The sequence below is a fragment of the Choloepus didactylus genome, chromosome 2 (assembly GCF_015220235.1).
Source record: "Choloepus didactylus isolate mChoDid1 chromosome 2, mChoDid1.pri, whole genome shotgun sequence".
In the NCBI taxonomy this organism is placed as follows: Eukaryota; Metazoa; Chordata; class Mammalia; order Pilosa; family Megalonychidae; genus Choloepus; species Choloepus didactylus.
In genome coordinates this window covers 239,926,769-239,949,410 of record NC_051308.1, presented here as the reverse complement: position 1 = coordinate 239,949,410, position 22,642 = coordinate 239,926,769, and the positions used below count along the sequence as shown (strand labels likewise).

Genomic DNA, 22,642 nt, shown 5'->3' with positions numbered 1-22,642 from the left:
GGGGGATGTTCTGGCAGAAGATGGTGGCACAGACAGAAGGAACCAGAACTTGGAAGCCAGTGTCCGCTCCACTGAGTGAGTCTGCCCCACGTCTGCCTCTGTCCAACCTGGGTTGTTCTCCACTGGCCAGCCCCATCCTCAATAACCGACACCTCCTTTCCGTCCATAAAGCAGAGCCAATTATTTCCCAGTCAGGACTAATTTCCAGAAAAAGGAGTTGCGAGCCCTGGGCTCACATGACTAGTAATTATTGACTTTCTTTACAGCTAGGGTGCCAGTTTTCTTCTATGATTGCTGTAAATTCTCCGCCATAACTGGTTCATCTTATTTACATTTGAAAGGGAACTTTTAGTGGCTTCCTGCAAAATCACACAGACAACAGTTAAAAATAAAGTGAAGAGACCAGAAACCATATAGAGGAAGGTGGAAGGCAAGATCTACCAGGAACTTGCAGGACACTGATGACTGTACTTGAACATCAAATTTAGCTTGAGCTTCCTGGCACCCCAAGCAAAAGAGGGGACCATGGCAAATCCTCTGGTTACAGTTTCACATAAGAAAGTATAGCAGGTTTTCAGAAAAAAGAAACTTCTTCTTGGTTCTGGGGCACAAGGAGAAGCAGCCAGGCATGGTGAATGGAGGAAAGCTCTGGAAGAGGACTGAGAAAATGACCCAACCTTCCTGTGCCTGAACCTCAGTGTTCTCATTCATAAAGTAGGGACGGTAAGATTTCCCAGGCAGCACAGAACACACAGACATGCCCCCAGCCCCCTGGCTGAGTCTCTCAGATTAAAAAGCACAGTGTTGGCAAACACATAGTCAATGCAGAGTTTCTGGAAGACACAAAAGCATTCTTCTCTTACAAGGAACTCTGAAAATGAGGGACCCATGATTAAATTGCAGCCTAGTGGAAGGAGCTCTTCAGACAGGTATTAGGGGACCAGGGGCAGAGCTGCTCGGCCTGCCATGAGTTTCCCTTCTGGCTTTTGGCAGGATCGCCCGGGAAAGGGCTGGAGAGCTCTGCCAAGGCCCAGGGGTTCTGGCCTGGGGTAGGAGCAAAGCAGTGGGCTTCAGAGTTTCGGTGGGGAAGAGTGTTTTGTGCATTCCTGGCCCAGAGGACCACAGAGAGGGGCTGAGGCAGGCCTGACATTTCTCCTCAAACGGAACTAAGGTCACCCCACCCAGCTCCTCCCCAGGGCCCCAGCTGAGAATCCAGAGCCTGCGGCCAAGATCAGAGGAAACTAGGACCATTTAGCAACCCACCAAGTCTTGCCCAAACCCTCTGCCCTTTCCTGGTTAGAAATGGAGCAAACTTCCCCTGCTGCAGCCTCTGAAGGGGGCCTGGGGGGCAGCCCGTCCCTTGGAGAGAAACCACCCCTCTCAAGGCCTCAGTTTCCCCAGCCATCCAAGGGGTCAATAATAGCTACTTTATCTCCCAGACTGGGTTGGGGAGGGCAATTTGATTAGCCAATTGCTTGCCCATGCAGTGGACTGGCTCATTCTCCCACTTTATCCAAGAAGGATTCAAAGCGATTGTGCTCTCTGCGGGCCAGTCCCCTCCCAACCCCCTCCTCCCCCATGCTCTTGACCCACAAAGCCTGGAGTCCTGAACTTTCCCCCTAGGGCGGGACTCATGAGGCGTTGCACTCCTGGTTCCGGGTCCCCCCAGGCCACACTTCAGCTTCCTCATGCCCTCTACCGTGCACTCCTGCTTGGGGTCCTCTCTCACCTCTAGCCCCCCATGTCCCACCTTTGAGGTTCTGAAGTGTGTGCATATGGAAGGTGGGGAGGGGCGGTTACGGACTCCTTCGACCTTTATTTGGTTGTTTTCCTTCCTACAAAAAGCAAACTTGTTTTCAAGAAAGGCCAGGCGCAGCTGCCAGAGGCCCCTGGGTTGATGCCCCTCCAGCCACAGACGGGGTGCAGAGGGGGTGAGGGGAGCAGGGGAGCGGGCGAGGCAGAGAGAGGAGCTGTTGTTTTTCCTGTTGCGAGTAAAAAGGAAACAAAGTGGGAAGTGGAGTGTGCGGGCTGTCAGCAGGCGGGGCGCCCCCACCCCGCCCCGCCTCCCTCTCTCCAGGCTCACTCGCGCCCAGCGCCCTCAATGCGAGCGGCCGCCGGGCCGAGCAGCCCAGGCCCCGCCAGCCGTGCCGGCCCCGGTAAGCGTTCGCCTCTGGCTGCATCTGGGAAGGTGGAAGAGAGGGTCGGAGCCGGGGACTTCGGGGGACCTCGCGGGACCAGGACTGCTCTCGGGGCTCAGGGCCGGCTCGCGGGAGTGTCCCCGGGGAGAGGGGCGCACACAGCCCCGTGCGCCCTGGCCCTGCGCGCCCTCCCGCGTCCAGAGAGCCCGGAGAGGGGCGCGTCCCGAGTCGGGCCGCTGGGACTGTGGTCGGAGCTGCGCTGGCGGCCCTGGGTCGTCTACCAGACACCCTCCGAGGCCCGGGGAGAGGAGCGAGCACAGTTCCCCTGCGCGTGGTCTTGCGCGTCCTGGAGAGAGGGACGAGGGGGCTTCCCCGCCCGGCTGTGGGGTAGAGGCTGCCCTTCGGCCGTGGGGCGGTCTCCAATGCACCCGCTGACGCTCGTGGAGACGGGTGCGCACAGCCGCGTGCGCCCGGGTCATGCGCGCCCTTCCCGAGCCCGGACGAGAGGGACAAGGCAGCGCTCGGGCCCCGCGACGGGGTCGGGGCTGCGTTCCCCGCCGCGGTGCGCCGGCCCGGGCCGGGGAGGGGCGAACGCACGGCTCCCCGGAGCCCTGGCGCCCTCCGAAGTTCTGGAGAGCGGGCTGAGGGGCGCGCCCCAGACGCACGGCAGGGTCTAGGCTGGAGAGGGGCCGGGGTCCGGGTTTTCCCGGGCGCTCCCTCCCGGCGCTGGACCTGCGGCCAGCGATCCCCCTCTGGGCCCCCGCCCGGGCCGCCCTCGGGGGCGGTGCGCGCCGCTCTCGGTGTGTTTACTGCAGCTGAGCGGGCGAGATCGGCCCCCGGATCTGCGGCTGAGCCCGGGTTACGCCGGCAAAACCGCCTCCAGCTTTGCATTTCCGGACTCTCTTTTTTTTTTACTCTTACCCGTAATTCAGCCTGAATGGGGCTGCTGCTTCTTTTTTTTTAATAACCGAATTTCCTATTTTTATTTAGCTTCCTTCCCCGCGCCTCCTTCTTTGAAATCGCGGAGAGGGGGACAGGGACGACCTTTCGTGGAGACCCAGGTGGCGGGTCCTGCGCGGCCGGCTGCGCTCTGCCGGGCTGGGGAGATGGTGGTCCCGGGCGGCAGGAAAGGATGACTGGGAGGCCCCCTAAGGCGCGCTCCGGGAGGGCAGAGGGGTGGAGGGTGGGGATGGGATTCCTGGGTCGGGGCTGGGTTGCCTAGGGAAAACTGGGTGCCCACGTGCTGGGCCCTCGCGCACACCCGAGGGTCCCGCCGGGTTTGCGGACGCAGCGCTCCGGCCATCGGCTCAGCGGCTCACACTTGGCTTCCTCGCTCGGGTCCCCGCTGGGCGCGGCCTCCGAAAGGCTGTGCACTGTCGCGCGTGGATGTGGGGCGGCTGTGGCTTCCCGAATCGGGGTGGGGGTGGGGTCCTTCCTCTTTCAGGATTCTCCGAGAGGAAGGTTCACCGCTCCCAAGGGACTTTGAAACCTCGGGCTACTCCGGGAGAGCCGGGGGCCGCTGGAGCGCGCGCCTGCCTTGGTGATCTTGTCAGTTGAATGTACCCTAGGGGCCCTACGCCCCAAGTAACGGATCATCTTACATGTGGTGTTAAACAGCTGTAGGAGTTCAGGAACCTAAGACTCAGGGGGGCTGAGTGATTTGCCTCCCCCACCCCCACCCCCACAATTTGTAAGCTGCTGGTTCAGGATTTGAGTCCCAGCCTTTACATACTCCAAAGCGTTTATCCGCCCGGTGCTTTGCTTGCAGGGCAGGGACAACTTTTCCCAATCCTCCTGGTTCCGGCTTGGGGAGGCTTTGGCCGGTGTCCTTTCATATACCCAGCCTCTGTCCTACCTGCCTTTGACACACCCCGGAATCACCCAGCTACTTGCCATCCACACTGGGTTTCTCTGCAGTGGACAGGGTTGGACTGCTGTGATCAGTGGGGTCCCAGCGTTTTCTGATTTATGGGGCTGGGACCAAACCCAAGGAGATAGAAATAGGGCTTTCTCTTCTGCTTTCTCTAGAGCAGAAATGGCCAACCGCTTAGCATTTCTGCCCCTTGCTGTAATTTGATTTCTTGATATCAGGATTCTACCCCTCCAGGCTTGTGGAAGACCACGGAGCGCAGGCTGGGGGGTGATTATTTGTTTTTTTTTTTGCGGGGGGAATGTCTCAAACTCCCTGTTGAAAGCGATGAAACGCCCTGGGAGGCAATGTCCTGAAACCTGGCTGGCAGGCAGCTCCTCTGGACACACTGGGGCTCCCCTCCTGCGCCCTGCCCCTCCCACCTCCCTGCCACCTTTAGAAACAGAGGCCCGCCCTGCTGGGAGCAGAGATATTTTGGGAATTAGGGCAAGTGCTCCAGAGGCACTCCTTGCCACTGGATCTCTCCTTCCAGCAAAATAAGCTGCGTTTCTCAGTGCATTATTTTGCTGGGAGTTCCATCTTTTTCTCTTTTTGCTTAGCAAGTATTGAGCTCCCCCTCTGGGCCAGGGGCTGGGCTGAGAACAGGGCAGGCTCCCAGGGAGGGCACCAGCCCCTGCTGGGCTTATGAGGGGGCGGTGCAGATGATTGGCAGTTGAAGACCAGCCTCTGGGATCTGCCTTGGGCCTCCGGACCCAGCGTGAGCCTTTGCACCCTGTACCGCGTGTCTCGGCAGTTCATTGGGGGTGCACATGGGGGCAGAGGGTGTCAGTTCCTGCTTCGCCTTGTTTTTCTTCAATTGCAGAGTCAAAGGGAGAAGTGAATGTGCAACTTACAAAGCAATTCCCCTTTGGCTGGCTTGTTTTTCAAAACCATTTTTGTTTAGAGAGCAGTTCCCTGCTCTCTGGGGCCAGCTGCTTCTGTGGGTCTGGCAGTGGGGTTTGGGAGCCCCACCAAATGTTTCTTTCACATGAGACCTTAGAAGAGCTCTCCTGGCCGGGAAGAAAGCTTCGGCCGCTCCCCAGGGGACAAGCATGTTTCCCAGCAAAGCTGTCGGAGGGAAGATCCTGAAGGGAACTCCTCTGGGGGCATCAATAGACAGGGGGATGGGCAGGTAGGTAGTCAGGTGAGGTGGACAGGTGGGGTGGACACGTGTGATGGTGTGTTGGCAACTGACAGCCAGCCCAAGGTTGCCAGGATATCATCTTTGTGCCAGTGACAACGTTTCATAAGTGGCAACGGTTGCAAAACCCCATCTCTCTCCTGTCTGTTAACATTGTAACTGAATTTTCTTTAATTTGGTTCGTGGAAATCCCCTGCAATCATTTCAGAAATGCTGCCAGTTTCAAGGTGGAAAAAAAAAACCCTGGGAACCTCCCTCCTCATCTCCCCTTTCTTTGTTTTCTGTGCTCCCCTTTCTTTGTTTTCTGTGCCTTACACTGAAATGGGAGCCGCGCTCTCCTCCCTGGTGTGGACAACTGCTGGCAAGTTCTCCTGCCGCCCCCCTCCCTCCCCAGCGGTGGTCGCCTCACACCTGGGTGAGGAGTCAGGGCTGCCCCTGGAGATGGGTGCTTCCAAGGCAGAAGGAGAGGGTGGGAGTGATGGCTGTGGCGCCTTCTAAAGTGGCATTTCAGGTCACTTCTGGTTCACTCACGTTGGGGGAAATTACTTTGCATTAGAGAAGATGCTAAGGAGTAACGGCTGTGGGTGGGGGGTACACTAGGGAAAGCCACTCGAGGGCAAGCTGTGAGTTGGGATTTTTTGGTCCTGGAGGGATGGTGTATTTGTTTCATAGGGCTGTGGCAACAAATCACCACACACTGGAGGCTTAAAACAACAGAAATGTCTTTTCTCACAGTTCTGGAGATGAGAAGTCTGAAATCGAGGTGTGGGCAGGGCCACACTCCCTTGGAAGGCTCTAGAAAAGAATCCCTCCTCCCCTCTTCCAGCTTCTGGGGGCTCCTGGTGCTCCTTGACTTTGCCCACAGCTGAACCCCGCGTCCATCTCCGGCCTTCCCTGGATCCATTCTTCTCCTCTTCCATCTCTTACGAGGATGCTTCTTACTGGATTTAGGAGCCACCAGGGTAATCCGGGTTGATCTCTCACGATCCTTCACTTAATTACATCTGCAGAGACCCTTTTCCAAACAAGGTCCCACTTACAGGTTGGGGAGTTAGACACAGACATATCTTTTGGACAGATGGACAGCAATGGGTTTCTCTGTGTGTTTTCTGGGGAAGGCACTGAGCACAGATCTCTTTGCTGGGAGCCAAACTTCTGCCGCTTTCCCCCCTGGGTGACCTTAGCCAGGGATTTCTGCTTCCCCACTGTCCCTGGGTTCCCCCTCCTGCTTCCCTTTCCCCCCACTTCGTGGACTGGCAGCCACCTTGCAGTCACCCCCTCCCGCCTGCCCTCTCCACAGTCCTGGACCCCTGACGGAGCCACCTGCTGGGTAAGTGTTTCACCTGCAGAGACTATGGGTCCCTCTTCCCTTTTCTTTCTCCCTTCCTAACTTCTCCCTCTGTTTCTTCAGTGACCTGCTCCCTGCCTCTCCCAGCCCTTCTCTGCTCAAGGCTACCCCACACCCCAGCCCAGGGCTCCCAACCCCTGAGGCCACGCAGCCCCTCACATTTTAGGGTGCCCTCTGCCAAGTAGCCACAGGAGAGGTGGGGGGCAGAGCTCCATTTTGCTGCTGTGTCCCCTTGACCTCTGGGAACCACAATTGTCTTGATGACCTGAACCTGAAGCTTTTGGGGAGCGGGGTTGGTGGTGGTGGGAGGGCTTTGGAACTCCCCCAGTCATTGACACTCCTAAGGAGGCTGCACCAGGACTTGGACGCATTTATAGGTGGGTGGGGGGTGAGGGCTGCAAGGAGGATGCTCCTAGGCTCTGGGGAGGGGCAGGGCCACTCCTGTGGGTGGGGTGCTGCTTTTCTGTGCTTTGATTGTGAAATCTGGGAGAAGTTCTTTCTTATCAATAGGGAAGCAATAGCAGACCGTACTCCTGCTATTAAAACTTGGACAAGTCATTTGTGTACAGGTGAGGGTGGGGCATGGGGTGGTGATTTGGGGATTGCCACTGGGGAGGGAAAAAAAGTACCAGCTTTGGAGACAGCCAAGGCTGGGTTTTAATCCTGACCACTTTTTTTTTTTTTTTTACTACTTTTTATCTGTGGCAGAGGTGGTGGTAGGGGGCTTTTGACAAATCATTTACCCTTTCAAGCCTCAGGGTCCCCAACTATAACATTGGAATAGCAATACTTGCTCATAGTCTTTAGAATTTCAGGTATGAAGCGCCAGGCACGCAGCAATACGCATGGTATCTATGAAGGAGCTGGCATTTGGTGAGTGCTACGTAAGCACTTTTTATTATCTTAATATCCCAACACAACCATTGCCCATTTGGGGCTTCTCTCCATTTTTTACATGCATCTTTTTTCAACTTTTCAAAAAATATGTTTAGTCATTTTTGTTATTGTTTGACCCAGCCTCAGCCAATGATTGCTTACTGCATTTTGATATCAAGTCTTTTTAGTCTCTTTTCATCTAGAAGGGGTTCACAGACTTTTTAATTTTTACTTCTGGTCATTCATTACATTTACATTTTTAAAGTGTCCACCATCTGGATTTGTCTAATTGTTGCTTCACGATTCGATTCATGTTAAACATTTTTGGAGTCCACATTTGGACAAAGTTGTCTACTTCCCTTTGGCTCTCACCATCGACATTTTACGTGTCTTCTGAATTTAGCAGTAATTTGGACTCGTGCAAATTACTACTTCCGTAGTTTGCTCTTTTGTTTAACATTGGCTCGTTAGCATTTTTCCATGTTGCTTCGTAACCTAGCCATCCTTTTTAGGGGCAGTAGAGGCATCCTAAGGCAGGGGCACCATTTTCGAAACATTCCCCAACCTCAGACATGTATATTGCTTCCAGATACCCACACACACCACTCTCAAAATCCTGTAGTTGATATTTTTCAGGCACATGGCTTTTCCCATAGTCAGGAATTATTGAGTCAAAGGCATTGAATATTTTTATGGCACTTAAAGCTAAATGGTTTTCCAGAAAGATTTTACCAATTTGCCTCAATGATATATAACAGTTTCGTGACACTCTTATCAGCATTGAATAATATTGAAAGAGATGTTTTACTAACAGGCCCCAAAGACAGTCATTTTAAATATGTTTCTTTTGCTGCTGAGGAGGTTGAAGAGCTTTCTCTCTGATTGCTAGCTGGTTGCAGAGAATGGGATTTGCTGCAATGTAGTGCAGCAGTTTACTGCTTGGGCTCTGGAGTTAGATGGATTCAGATTCAAATCCCAGCTTCCGCACTTCCCAGCTGTGTGTGTTGAGTAGGTTACTTAACTTCTCTGATCCTCGGTGTCCTTGCCTGTGAAATGCAGCTCATAGGATCCACTGCTAAGGCTGTCTGAGGATTAAATGAGATAAATCAGATAATGAACATGGCCTAGTACTTAAATGATACTCAGTAAATACCAGCAGTTATTGTTGGCATTGATTTAATGTTAACAAGTCTCTGTTCACCTTCAAGATTCATCTTATTTTAACAAAGGAAAATGGTTTACACTTAAAGCCTAAGGGGTTTGGGTTAGGCCCAAGGATAGATTTTTCTGCCGTATCGGTTTATTGCCCTAGCAGGTGAGCCAACAATTTCTCTGCCAAAAAGCCGCCTGGCTTGACTTGGGTGCAAGCCTCCCTGAAGCAAGCAAATGAACCGAGAAGGGGTTGATGCTGAGCAGAGGAGGAGGGGCTGTGGGCTGTCTCAGAAGTCCCCCAAAGGGCTGTTTTTCCAGACTCCATCTCTCCTGCAGTCCTGCAGCCTCTACTCTTGGAAATGGGGGTTGTCCAGAATCCATCCTCGGGACTGTCCCACGGTCTACATGCAGGTGCTCAGTTTGGGAAACTGAGACCACCTTAGGGACGCCCCAGGCATGCCGGGATCAGGGCCTTGGGGTTTGCTCCAGCTCTATTTGCCGTCCTTCGGAGCAAGGTGGTCTCTGTTTTCACCTGTAGTGAGCCGTGAGCCGTGGGGAGGCTTACAGGAGGGGACGTAAGTCAAGAGCAGGCAACGCTTAATGCCTGCGTTTTCCTCTACGTTTTCCTCTCTGCTGCTGACCTGGCGTCCGGGGAGGAAGTTACTACTGCTAGGACCTTGGTCTCAAACAAACTGCTTCACGAGAAATTTCTGCTAGGGGAAAACACACTAAAACCCCCCAATGTTTACCTCACCCGTCCCTCTCAAAAAATTCCATTAAAATGTTTCCCATGTTCAGAGCCCATAAAAGCATGAGTCCGGGAACGGGATCACCAGGTCATGAGTATTTTTTTCCCTGTTGTGGGGGGTGACAAATATTTGAATAATAAAGCCCGTCCGTCATTTGGAAACTAGTGGTGAAGTGTGGACTATTTTTAAGTTAAGCGCAACACAGCTAATATACGGTGGCTGCTTCTGATACGAATCGCTTTGTCTTGCCAGACACAGGGTTTTGCAGATAAATAGGAAGGAAGTTTGATGTTCACATCAAAAGCAAGTGCTTTAGAGTTAGACAGATGGATGCTTGAATCTTGACTTTGACACTTGCTTAACCTCTCTGAGCCTCCAGGTTCTCGTCTGAAAACTGGTATACCAGTACCTCCTATAATGGATCATGGTGAAGATTAGAAATAAAAAAACCTGTTGCAGATAATGGACACTCAGTGAGTGGTTGCTATTTTTGTGGTTGGATGAATGAATCTTTGAGGGCCTGCATTGTGGTAGCAAATGGGTTTACAGTAACGAGTATCTTTGTCAAGGTCGTTGAGGTTTGCGTGGTGCGATAAGATTTAAGCTGTTGTCTTATTTGATCCTACCCTGAATGACCCTTTTGGAGAACCCAGGGCATTTATCAACACCCCCATTTTACAGATGAGAAAACTTTGGAATTGCTTTGTCCTTTTGTTATCTGCCTGTCTCTCTCTGGTGAGTCAAAGCCAGTAGTTTTAGTTCTTCTTCAGCTTTTGCTAATAACCCTTTAAGGTCTGAGGGAGCTGGGGGGCCAGGGTGAGGGCTGTGAGGTGAGCTCCTGCCTGGGTCATTTCCTGCCTTCTCTGGCGGGACTGTCAGACCCTGGCAGGAATGGCCGCTGGACTAGCTCCCCAAGCCTGGGCTGGACAGCTAGAGCAGCTCAGCGGTGAGGTCCGCAGCCAGGTGACCTTGGCCACTGCTATGAGTTAACTTCTATCCCCCCAAAAAAGATCTGCTGAAGTCCTAAGCCCCAGTTGCCCCAGAATGCCACCATATTTGGCAATAGGGTCATTGCAGATGAGGTCATCCTGGAGGAGAAGGGACACAAAGACAGAAAGAGAGAGGGAGAGACGGTCACGTGGCGATGGAGTCATGCCGCTTCGCACAAGCCGTGGAATGCCAAGGACTGTGGTCACCACCAAAATCTCAAAGGGGCAAGAAAGGATCCCCCCGGAGCCCTTGGAGGGAGCCTGGCATTGCCAAAACCTTGATTTTGAACTTCCAGCTGCTGGAACTGTAAGAGAGTCCATTTCTGTTGTTTGAAAAGCCACTCAGTTTGTGGCACTGTGCTACGGCACCCCAAGACACTAATTCAGCCGTGGCAGTGGACCCCGGCTCACCCCGCTGCCTGTGAGCTGCACCCGCAAGCTGGCTGCTCCCGGGCTTGCTTCTGCCCTGGAGGTGGCCCTGCCCGGAGTCCCAGGAGGCTTGGAGCTGAGCGCACGTCGGGGAGTGGTTGGGACATGGCTGGTGGCCGGCAGTGACCTGGACCCAGAACCCTGCTCCTCCGACTTTCCCACCCCCTCCTCCAGCCAGGAGAGAGGGAATGCGTAACCCCAGCCCACAGCAGCCCATTCCAATAATGACCTTGTTTTGAAGCCTCAAGTTTTATTTTTAACGCTAATGTTAATTTTTACATTCGATCATCCATGATTACTTTACTATAAAGACTATTTTCCCCTAATTTTTGAGTCACATGGATGCTCTGGGAAAATGTCTGTGTTTTTTCTGTGGCTTCCGCTACTCCCAGCACAGCGTCCCCATCCCTGCTTTAAAAAAAAAGAGGGGATTAGAGCAAAATAGTAAGAAGAATGATAAGACACCGTTGTGACGATGACGTGCAGAGTTTAGTGGAGCCCTATTATCTGATGTGATTCATTGAGTAACCGAAACTTTGGTTTAAAAAGAGAATTACAAAAATGCTATGCCCCCAAACCTAAACATTTTATTTTAGCTTAAAACGTACAAATGTACATCCGCTCACTGATCTGTTGACATAAGGGCCATGGGCTTTCCTCTTGTGTGAGTGGAGTTATGGGTGGAAGTGTGTCCCAAAAAAGACAGGCTCAAGACTTAACTACCAGTCCTGGGAATGTGACCTTATTCGGAAATAGGATCTTTGAAGATGTGATGAGTCAAGACAAGGCCAAACTGGAGTAGGTGGGCCCCGACCCAACATGGCTGGTGTCCTCGTACAAAGAGGAAATTTGGGTCCCCAAACAGAGGACGCCCGGGAGAAGGCCTATGGAGCTGGAAGAGGCAGGGATTGGAGAGCTGCGTCTCCAGCCCGGGAACCCCAAGGATTACTGGTAACCCCCAGAAACTAGAAGAGCCTGGAAGGGCTCTCCCTGCAGGTTTCACAGGGGAGCAGGGCCCTGCTGATGCGTTGATCTTGGACTTGGCCTCCAGAACTGTGGGACAAGGCATTTCTGTTGTCGGGTGCCACCCAGTTTGTGATGCTTTGTCACAGCAGCCCTGGGAAACCAAGACAAATGGGTTCATCATTTTTGCATAAGCACAGTCCATGGCCACATAGAGTCTGTAGTTTCCCGATTTTGTTAAAAGTGCATCAAGAGTTTAAAGACACTGGTGAAGACTTCTGAATGCCAAATCCTTCTAGATTTCTATAATTCTCCCCCGTCTTTGACACTTGTCTTGCCCAGTCTCATTCAATAGAGAGTTTGTTTTAGTGGTTTGTCTTTAGTGAGTTTCTAAAGCATTCGGTCTAGCTTTTACAGAAACAGCTCTTTGTTTTGGCACTCCTACGTCATCCGCGCATGTAATAATTACATTATGTTGTTACGATAGACAGATGGGGAGCAAGCACAGATAACTCTTGTTAGTGTGCAGAGACCGAAGTGCCCGTCAGCCTCGAGTGACCAGCGTGCTGAGGACATGGGTCAGGTTGTTTTGAGGAGGGACCAGAGGACACAGTTAACCCACTGATTCTGCTAGGACCAGGTCGGGGGCAGCTCCAGGGGCCAAGAGCCTGGGACAGAGGCAGGCTTCGGCTCAAAACTCTGACCAAAGCAAGCTCTGGCAGGGGGGCATTTCAGACCAGTTCCTTTTTCTGTGGGTCCAGCCATCACTTGTGCTTACGAATTTTGCTATCAGCTAACTCAGAATTGCCATTTTCATTAATCTAGATAGTCGTTTATTTGAATAATAATAGTAAACGCTTTGGAAGCACTGACCAAGTGCGGTATTCTGGGCACTTTCAAAATACTGAACTAATTTATTCTCATTACTGCCCTATGTGATAAGTACTGTATGATCCTTGTTTTATTGATGGGGAAACTGAGGCACAGGAAGTTAAGTAACTGACCTGTTTACCCGATTAGAAAGTGGCAGAGCCTGCCCTTCATCGCTGCAGTGGGCTGCCTCCAAATGTGGGCTCCTGTTTCAGAGGAGGAAGCGTTTAGTGGGGATGGGGGAGTCTGGATCCCCCAGGGTGAGGTGAGGCTCTGGGAGTCAGCCAGCTGGGTGGAAGGGGCTTCCCAGCTCCTCTCTCTTCCCTACCCACTCCCTCCGCCTGACTTCGCTGGGCTCCTGAGCTGCCTTCCCTGTGCTTGACATTCCTTGGTCTCTGGTGGAGTTGGCTTCGGGAACTCTGGTTCCTCTGTAGTGAGAAGCACCAGCAGGATGCAGCTTCGAGTCCTCATCCCGGCCCCCCTCTGACCAGGGTGGTGCCCTCGCCAAACGCCCGGGTAGCCGTGGTGGCCTCCGAGGGCCATGCTCCCCGTCTATCCAGAGGAAGCAGGCCTGGGCTCTGAAACCTCAGTTGCCTCCATGCCCAACTCTTGGACCTTCTGCAGGAAACCAACCTGGGGGTCCTTGAGTTGGCAGGTGACCCTGTCAGGGTCAGGGCAACAGGACTCGGGTCTCCTCCTGGCCACTGGCCCCAGTCCGGCTCCTCAGCACTGACCCAGGAGAGGCAGTATGGATTCAGGGGTAAGAGCTGGGCTCTGGTGTCAACCTGGGTTCAAATCTTGCCTCTCCCCTTGACTAGCTGGGCAGCGACCTGAGCCCCCCTTTCCTCCTGTGTAAACAGAATGCCCACCTTAGGGGCTTCTTGAGTGATTAAATGAGAACATGGACATACAGTACCTGGAATCATGCCAGTTGGGGGTAGGTGCTCAGAGATTCTGGCTGCCCACTTAGCCCCAAAGACAAGCCTTATAAATGATCAAGAGGCTCTGATTCTGGGGCAGAGCCTAAGGTTATCCCAGGGGTTCCCTGGGGTAGAATTGGCCTGGAGTCCTGCTTTGGGAGTGGAAGGAAGTGGCACCGGAGTCCCCAACAAAGAGAGACTGAATCAGACAATGAATGATGGAGCAAAGTTTCTGGAACATTCTAAATTCATCCCCAAGATACTTCTCCCTTCAGCCCAAAGGTTATATTAAGTTTTTATTCTGTTACCATATATACAATCTAATATTTCTCCTTTTAATCATATTCAGGTATCTATTTCAATGCTGTTAATTGCATTCACAATGTGCTACCATCACCACCATCCATTACCAAAACATTTCCATCATTCCAAATAGGAATCCTATATGTTTTAAGCTTTAACTTTACATTCCCTACTCCCTCCCCTTCCCCTGCTAACCCATATTCTAGACTCTGACTTTATGAGTTTGCTTATTCTAAATGTGAGATCATTCAATATTTGCCCTTTTGTGTCTGGCTTATTTCAAACAACATGATGTCTCCAAGTTTCATCCATGTTGTCGCATGTGTCAGGACTTCATTCCTTTTTAAGGCTGAGTAATACTTAATTTTATCTGTATACCACATTTTGTTTATCCATTCATCAGTTGATGGACACTGAGTTGCTTCCATCTTTTGGCAATAGTGACCAATGCCACTATAAACAACGGTGTGCAAATATCTGTTCAAGTCCCTGCTTTCAATTCTCTTGGGTATATGCCTAGTAGCAGAATTGGTAGATCATATGGTAGTCCTATTCTTAGCTTTCTGAGGAACTACCAAACTGTCTTCCACAGCGGCTGCACCATTTTACATTCCCACCAGCAGTGAATGAGTGTTCCTATTTCTCCACATCCTCTCCTACACTTTTTATTTTCATTTTTTTTCAATAGCAGCCATTCTAATGGGTGTGAAATGGTATATCGTTGTGGTTTTGATTTGCATTTCCCTGATGGCTAGTGATGTTGAGCATTTTTATTTGTGCTTTCTGGTCATTTCTACATCTTCTTTGGAGAGATGTCTGTCCAAGTCTTTTGCCCATTTTTAAATAGAGTTGTTTGTCTTTTTGTTAAGTTGAAGGATTTCTTTAGATATTCTGCATATTAATCTTTTATCGGATATGTGGTTTCCAAATATTTTCTCCCACTGTGTATGTTGTCTTTTTTTTTTAATTTTGAAATAAATTCAAAGTTATAGGAACAGTTGCAAAAACAATACTAACCCCATACACAGAACTCCATCATACCCTGACCCCTCTCCCCCGATAGCCCAATCCACCAACTTTAGCATGCTGTCACATCGCTATTTCTTTCCCTCCCTCCCTCCCTACCTATCTATCATCCATCATCTATTGCTCTGTCTTCTGAACATATGAGAGCAAGCTGCACACATCCTTGAACAAACACTATAATTCACATACACATTTCCCATGAACAAGAACATTCTTTTATGCAACCCCATTAAGCACAGCTAAGAAGTACAAGAGATTCAACAATGATACAAATCTTACATTCTATATTTCCTTTTCCTTATGTCTCAACTGTGTCCCTTTGCGCCTCCTGTCCTCCATCCTCCAATCCCATCCAGGGTCATCCTTGGCATTCAATTGTCATCTATTTAGACTTTTTTTTTTTTTTTCTCAATTGTGGAAACATATATACAGCCTAAATCTTCCCATTCCACCCCCTCCCTAGCATTCCATTAGTGGGATTAATCACCTTTAGAATGTTGTAATGCTCTTTCCCACCATCCATTACTAGAAATTTCCCTTCACCTCAAACAGCAACCCTACACTCATTTCTTAACTCCCCATTGCCCCTTCCCCCATTTCTCTTAACCCATACTCTACTTTTCATCCCTATGGTCATATTCTCTGATAATTTCTTTGTGTTTACTGTGGGGTTTAAATTAACCTCTTAAATCCATAACAATCTTGTTTTTCTTTGATACCACCTTCACTTCAATAGGACATATAAACTATGTTCCTATACTGCTCCTTTCCCCCACCTTTATATAGTTGTCTGAAATTACATATTTTACGTTGAGTTCAAAACCACTGATTTGTCCTTAGAGTTTGTGTATTTTATATCATGTAGGAAGTAAATAGTGGAGTTACAATTCAAAAATTATTGACTTCTACTTGTATTCCATTGTAGTTGGAGAATGTGCTTTGAGTATATTCAATTTTTTTTTTTAATTTCTTGAGGCTTGTTTTATGTCCCAGTTTATGGTCCCTTCTGGAGAAAGATCCATGATCACTAGAGAAAAATGAGTGTCCTGGTGATTTGGGATGTAAGGTTCTATATGTCTGTTAAAATTCTCTATATCTCTTTCCCCTTTCCTTGTTTCTCTGTCGGTAGGGCTCCTTTAGTATCTGAAGTAGGGCAGATCTTTTATTGGCAAACTCTCTCAGCATTTGTTTGTCTGTGAAAAATTTAAGTTCTCCCTCAAATTTGAAGGAGAGTTTTGCTGGATAAAGTATTCTTGGTTGGAAATTTTTCTCTCTCAGAATTTTAAATATGTCATGCCACTGCCTTCTCGCCTCCATGGTGGCCGCTGAGTAGTCACAACTTAGTCTTATGTTGTTTCCTTTGTATGTGGTGAATTACTTTTCTCTTGCTGCTTTCAGAACTTGCTCCTTCTCTTCAGTATTTGAGAGTCTGATCAGAATATGTCTCGGAGTGGGTTTATTTGGATTTATTCTATTTGGAGTTCACTGGGCATTTATGCTTTGTGTATTTATATTGTGTAAAAGGTTGGGGAAGTTTTCCCCAGCAATTTCTTTGAATACTCTTTCTAGACCTTTACCCTTCTCTTCCCCTTCTGGGACACCAATGAGTCTTAAGTTTATTTTATCTATCGTATCCCTGAGATCCATTTCAATTTTTTTGATTTTTTTCTCCATTCTTTCTTGTGTTCTTTCATTTTCTGTTCTGTGGACTTCTAGGACACTGAGACGTTGTTCAGCTTCCTCTAATTTGTATTGTGAATATCCGGAGTCTTTTTAATTTGGCCAACAGTTTCTTTTATTTCCATAAGATCTTCTATTTTTTTATTTACTCTTGCAATGTCTTCTTTATGCTCTTCTAGGGTCTTCTTTATGTCACTTATATCCTGGGCCATGGTCTTCTTGATGTCCTTTAAATCCTTTGCCATGTTTTCATTCTTCAATTTTAGTTCTTTGATTAATTGTGCCAAGTACTGTGTCTCTTCTGATATTTTGATTTGGGTGTTTGGAATTGGATTCTCCATGTCGTCTGGTTTTATCATATGCATTAAGATTTTCTGTTGTTTTTGGCCTCTTGGCATTTGTTTTGCTTGATAGGGTTCTTTCAAGTTGTAAAAAAAAGATACCAATCTAATTTTTCAGAAACAGTTTGGTGGCATACACTTTCTCTAACTAACCAGCAGATGGCATCTGTGAGTCACCTATACCCCTCAAGTCAGTTCTCAACCTTGTTCCTGCGGTGTGTGGGGAAATGATTCTTGTGGGGTTCAGTTGGAGAACTCAGTTTGGGAGTGTTGCTGGAGCCGTCAGCCCTGAATGTGGGGCGTGTGTCCAGGTCTCCAGGGAGGAAGGGCAGCTTTACTATTCAAATCCCCCAGGTTCCTGGAGATTCAAGGCCGCTGCAAGAGTCTAAGCCTTCCTTTCAGTTCAGCCCCAGACCCTCTCTCTCGCTGACCCACTAACCACCAGACTTGGCGTAGTGTCCCTGGGTTCTCTGAGCGGGTCCCCCCTCCCAGCCGTGATCCTCCAGGACCTCTGCCTAGGGAATGCTGAGCAGTGCACGCCATCCCTCAAGGGAAGCCCCGGGCCGCCAGGCCGGTACGTTGTCTTTTTACTTTTGTGATAAAGTCCTTTGTGGAACAAACGTTTCAATTTTGATGAGGTCCCGTTTATCTATTTTTTCTTTGTTTTGTCACTTGTGCTTTGGGTGTAAAGTCTAAGAAACCTTTGCCTAACATAAGGTCCTGAAGATGCTTCCTTACATTTTCTTCTAGGAGTTTGGTAGTTCTCACTCTTATATTAAGGTTTTTGGTCCATTTTGAGTTGATTTTTGTATATGGTGTGAAGGAAGGCCCTCTTTTTTTTTTTTCCCCTGCACCATTTCTTGAAGAGACTATTCTTTCCCAATTGAGTGTTCTTTGCCACCTTGTCAAAAATCATCAGTTGGCCATAAATGTGAGAGTTGATTTCTGAATTCTCAATTCTATTCCATTGGTCTATATGTCTGTCCTATACCATGTATTTTTAATTGTATAAAAGTGATACAAGCTGGTTATTAAAAGTTTGTAAAACAGATTTACCAAAAGAAGAAAAATAATCCATCATACACCGACCCTAGAAACAGAGCACCCAGGGGTTCTTAACCTTTTTCAGATTTTTAAATCCTTTTGAGAATCTGCTGAAAATCCCCTGGGAAAAGGTTCCTACAGGAACATTATTGAATACAATTTTTTTGGGGGGAGGGTGTTCTTGGATGTCCCCCAAGTTCATCCACGGACTCTGTGGGGTGCTTTGACCTCTGCTTTATGGAACGGTGGTTGAGGTCCAATCTCTGCTGCCCTGGATTCTCACTCTGAAACCAAATTTCTAGGGTCAGAGAGAGGCAAACATTCCCACACTCCTGAAGCCTCTGTGAGATACGTCTGCCGAACAACTGGTTCTGTTTTGAAGCTGTTTCTTTTTTCAGCCCTGACCACTTCTTTGGTAAGATGTTGTACAAATTTGCTCCATGCTGTTCAAATCCTTTTCTTTGTCCTAAATTTACAGCTCCCTTTTTGGGGGCTTCCAACAAGGACTGACTTCCCTGCATCATTTGGTGGCTGATCTCCACAGTTGAATGAGCTCTTTGAGGAAGAGAAGCATCTTCTGGGGCAGCTGCAGCCTATGGTAGTGTGCCCCCTCATGTGGGAAGGGCCTGGGCTTGGGCACATGGAAAAGCATTCCTATGGAGGTGGAAGGTAAACCTGCTCCAGGTGTGTGGGAGACCTCATTCACCTGGAGCCCTCTGTCAAGGGCAGTTAATCAGGGTGTGTTCCAGGCTCCAATGGTGGGAGGCTTGGGTGACTTTGAGACCAGGCAGGGTCCCTCCACCTTCCCCAAGATTGGCAAGCAACCCCCTCTCACCTTTGCCAAATGGGTGGGATTGGCATGAGCCTCCCACACCCTTACCTGCCTGTTCATCCTTCCAACATTCTCTCAGCCATTGCCTGGCCATCCTCAGCATGCACATCCTCACTGCAGGTACACAAGGGGCCCTTGCTTCAAGGATCACAAAGCTTTCCAGAGCCCTGCAGGTGGCCAGCCTCCCTGGACTCCTCTTCCAGTTGGGGACCAGTGATCTTGCCTAATCTTCTCCTTTTTTAATATAATAGCCTTATTGAGATATAAATTCACATACCATAAAATCTACCCTTCTAAAGTGTATAACTCCGTGGTTTTTGAGAACGATTTGTTTGGTTCTCAATTTGAGAAGGTTTTCATCATGCCCAGATAGAAACACCAGACTCATTAGCAGTCCCTCCCTATTTCCCCACAACCCTCCAAGCTCTAGGCAACCACTAATCTACTTTCTGTCTCTGTGGATTTGCCTCTTCTGGACATTTCATAGAAATGGAATCATACCAGATGTGGTTTTCTGGGACTGGCTTTTTTCACTAGGCGTGTTGCCTCTTCTTTAGAGACGTGTCTGACTCATACAATTACAGTGGGAGGGTTTTTGTTGATTCTGACTGTTTAGTCTATCACAAATATTGATGGAGCTTCTGCTATCCCAGGCATGAGGCACATGCTGGGGCACACAGCAAGGAATATGGCACCAGGGATGGGATATTAGTCATCTATTGCCGTGTGACAAATCACTCCCAAGCTTGGCAGCTTAAAACAGTAAACGTATCATTTCACGTATCATTTCAGTTTCTTTGGGTCTGGCTTAGGTTCTCTTGTGAAATTGCAGACACGCTGTCAGCTGGGGCTGCAGGTATCTGGTGCTGGCGATACTTCCAAGGTATCGCTGGCAGTCATCAGAGTCCCCCGTTACTCACTCACTGTTGGATACCTCAGTTCCTCGCCACATGGGGCCTCTCCATGGGGCTGCTTGGGTGTCCCCACACCCCACAACATGGCTGTGGCTTCTCCAGCATGAGATATGACAGAGAGCCCAAGACTGAGCCACAGTCTTTTATTTTCTTTTTTCTCTTTATTAGAGCAGTTGCAGGTTTACAGAAAAATCGTGCAGAAAGTACAGAGCTCCCATACGACCCTCCCCCCCAGTTTTCCCAATTATTAGCATTTTGCATTAGTGTGGTACCTTTATTACAACTGATGAAACAACTTTATTTATAATTACACTGTTAACTCTAGTCCATAGTTTACATGAAGCGTCACTCTTTGTGTTGTACAGCTCTGTGTTTCATTTTGTTTTGATTCTAGTTACATATATATAACCTAAAACCTCCCATTTTATCCAGTGTCAAATATGCAATTCAGTGGTGTTGATTAAATTGATTGTGTTGTGCCACCATCACCACTGCCATCATTACTGAAACCTTTCCACACCCTAAACAGAAGCTCTGTCCCAATGCTTAATTAATTAACCTAATTAACTCCCCATTCCCCACCCCCACCCCTGCCCCTGGTTACCTGTATTCTAGTTTCTGACTCAATGAATTTGCTTATTCTGATTATTTCATACATGTGACATCATGCAATGTTTGTCCTTTTGTGTCTGGCTTATTTTATTCTGAAGCCACAATCTTGTATAACCTAATCTTGGAGGTGACATACCGTTACTTCTGCCATACTCTTTCGGTCACACAGACCAACACTGCTGGAAGGGGGCGACACCCAGGTGTGACTATTAGGAGGTGGGGGTCATTGGGAACCATCTACCACAGATGTCCTCACTCTGTGGACCCCTCAGCCTCCCGGAGAGATGGAGGTCAAGTTTACAAGGGACGGGATAGAGTTTCACATAGAGGATGACCATTGGGATACCCCAGGGACAAGCCGGCTTGTTCCGGAAGGGACTGCCGTGCATTCTGACCCGGCTTTGGGTCAGCTGTGAGTTCTTGGTTTTCTTTTCTCCATTTCAACCTCTTGGACCTTTCCCCATTCTGTATTTGTAATTGGGGAATTTAGCATGTATTATATACAGCCTTGCCCCAGAATAATTTTTGCAGATGATTTTTCTAGATATTTGTGGATTTTATCAAATCAATGAGCCAGCTTTTGGATTTTCTTTCAGTCATGTTTCATATTTTTCATCAAGAGAGAAGTTGACTAGAATAGACCCCAAGTCTGATCCCAGTGGGACAGCATTTGATACCTCCCACCCTGGCAGCCTCCCCTGGCACTGGTTTCTCACTGTTCGGGTTTGCTAATGCTGCTGTTATGCAAAACACCAGAAATGGATTGGCTTTTATAACGGGGGTTTATTTGGTTACAAAGTTAGAGTCATAAGGCCATAAAGTGTCCAAGGTAAAGCATCAACAATAGGGTACCTTCACTGGAAAAAGGCCATTGGCATCCAGAAATCCTCTGTTAGCTGGGAAGGCACGTGGCTGGTATCTGCTTGCTCCCAAGTTGCATTTCAAAATGGCATTCTCCAAAATGTCTGCATCAGCTTCCAACGGCCATCTTCAAAATGTCTCTCTAAGCTTGCAGCACACTGAACTCCTTCTGTCTGAGCTTTTATAGGGCTCCGGTAAAGTAATCAAGACCCACGCTGAATGGGTGGGGCCACACCTCCATGGAAATAATCTAATGAAAGGTATTACTCACATTTGGGTGGGTCACATCTCCGTGGAAACAACCCAATCCAAAGATTCCAAATCAACACTAATACATCTGCCCCCACAAGATTGCATTGAAGAACATGGTGTTTTGGGGGATATAACACATCCAAACTGCCACACTCACCATCTAATAGGAGCCGCCAGGGAGTCCCGTGCATCTATTTCTAAGGGCAGGATCAGGTCTTGCTTAAGTGGATGGAGATTACATCACACATTAAAAAACTGATCCTTGTGCCTTGTCATAGTTGGATTGTTTGTTGTTAGAAGTGGTTTTAGGTGGTCGTTAAAGGTGGGCTCTGATTCCTGCTCTACCACTTACTAACTGTGTGGCCTTGGGTAAGTCTCTGACCTCAGTTGTCTCATGGGGATGATAATAACTAATTTGTGGGATTGGTTTGAGGATTTAATAAGATTACGAAATTTCCAGTTCTTTATTGCTGCGTAACGAGCCACCCCAAACTCTGAGGTGTAAAGCAAGAACCATTTTATCATGCTCCTGGATTCTGTGGGCCAGGAATTGAGCCGGGGCTCTGCCGAACAGCACATCATGTCCCGTGATGTCTGGGTGTCAGCTGGGAGGGCTCTCAAAGGGCAGCAACTGGAAGAGCTGAGGCTGGGATTACCTGGAGGTTTCTCCCCAGGCTGGCACCTGGGTGGAGGATGACTGCAAGGTTGGGCTCAGGTGGGACTATCGGCCAGAGCACCTGCCCTTGGCTTCTCTTTCTGGCTTGAGCACAGCATGGTGGCTTGGGGTAGTCACTGCTCCAACAGTGAGTGTTCCAGAAACCAAGGCAGACATGCCTGGCCCTTTGTGTCCTAACCTTATTTCAAGTCACTTGGCATCACTTCCGCCTTATTCTCTTGGTCAAAGCAATACAAACCTGCCCAGACTTAAGGAAGAGACAAAAATTCCACCTCCTAATGCGACAGGTGTCAAAGAATATGCTACCATCTTTTAAAACCTCCATGATGAATGTAAAATAAGGGTCAGTAAATGTTTGCTGCTTTTAGTTTTAGTGTCTCCCAGGTACTAATGTTTTGCAGGCTGGAACTTACTGCCATGTAGCTGACTGTGTGACTTGGGCAAGTCACCTGTCCTCTCCTAACTCAGGGATCTTTAAGGTCCTGTTCTACGATTACGCAGATTCATTATTTTTACCGCCTTCAAATTTGGATCCACCTTTATAAAAAATTTCCTAGCCCTTAATTCAATTTTTTTGCCCTAAGTGGCTTCTCAAACAGAGATAGCTCAAGAAGATT

At 48.8% G+C, this 22,642-nt stretch overlaps 1 protein-coding gene across 4 annotated transcripts in view; it reads left to right on the top strand.

The window, feature by feature from the left end:
- The first annotated feature begins 2,060 nt into the window (after nucleotides 1-2,060).
- The window catches only part of PIK3CD (phosphatidylinositol-4,5-bisphosphate 3-kinase catalytic subunit delta), a 54,222-nt gene continuing 33,640 nt past the window's right edge, over nucleotides 2,061-22,642 (top strand). For all 4 annotated transcript variants that reach the window (XR_005215527.1, XM_037828578.1, XM_037828576.1 and 1 more), the window contains exon 1: nucleotides 2,061-2,156. The gene's annotated coding sequence lies outside the window, so the exon portion shown is untranslated. The remainder of the gene's footprint in view (nucleotides 2,157-22,642) is intronic.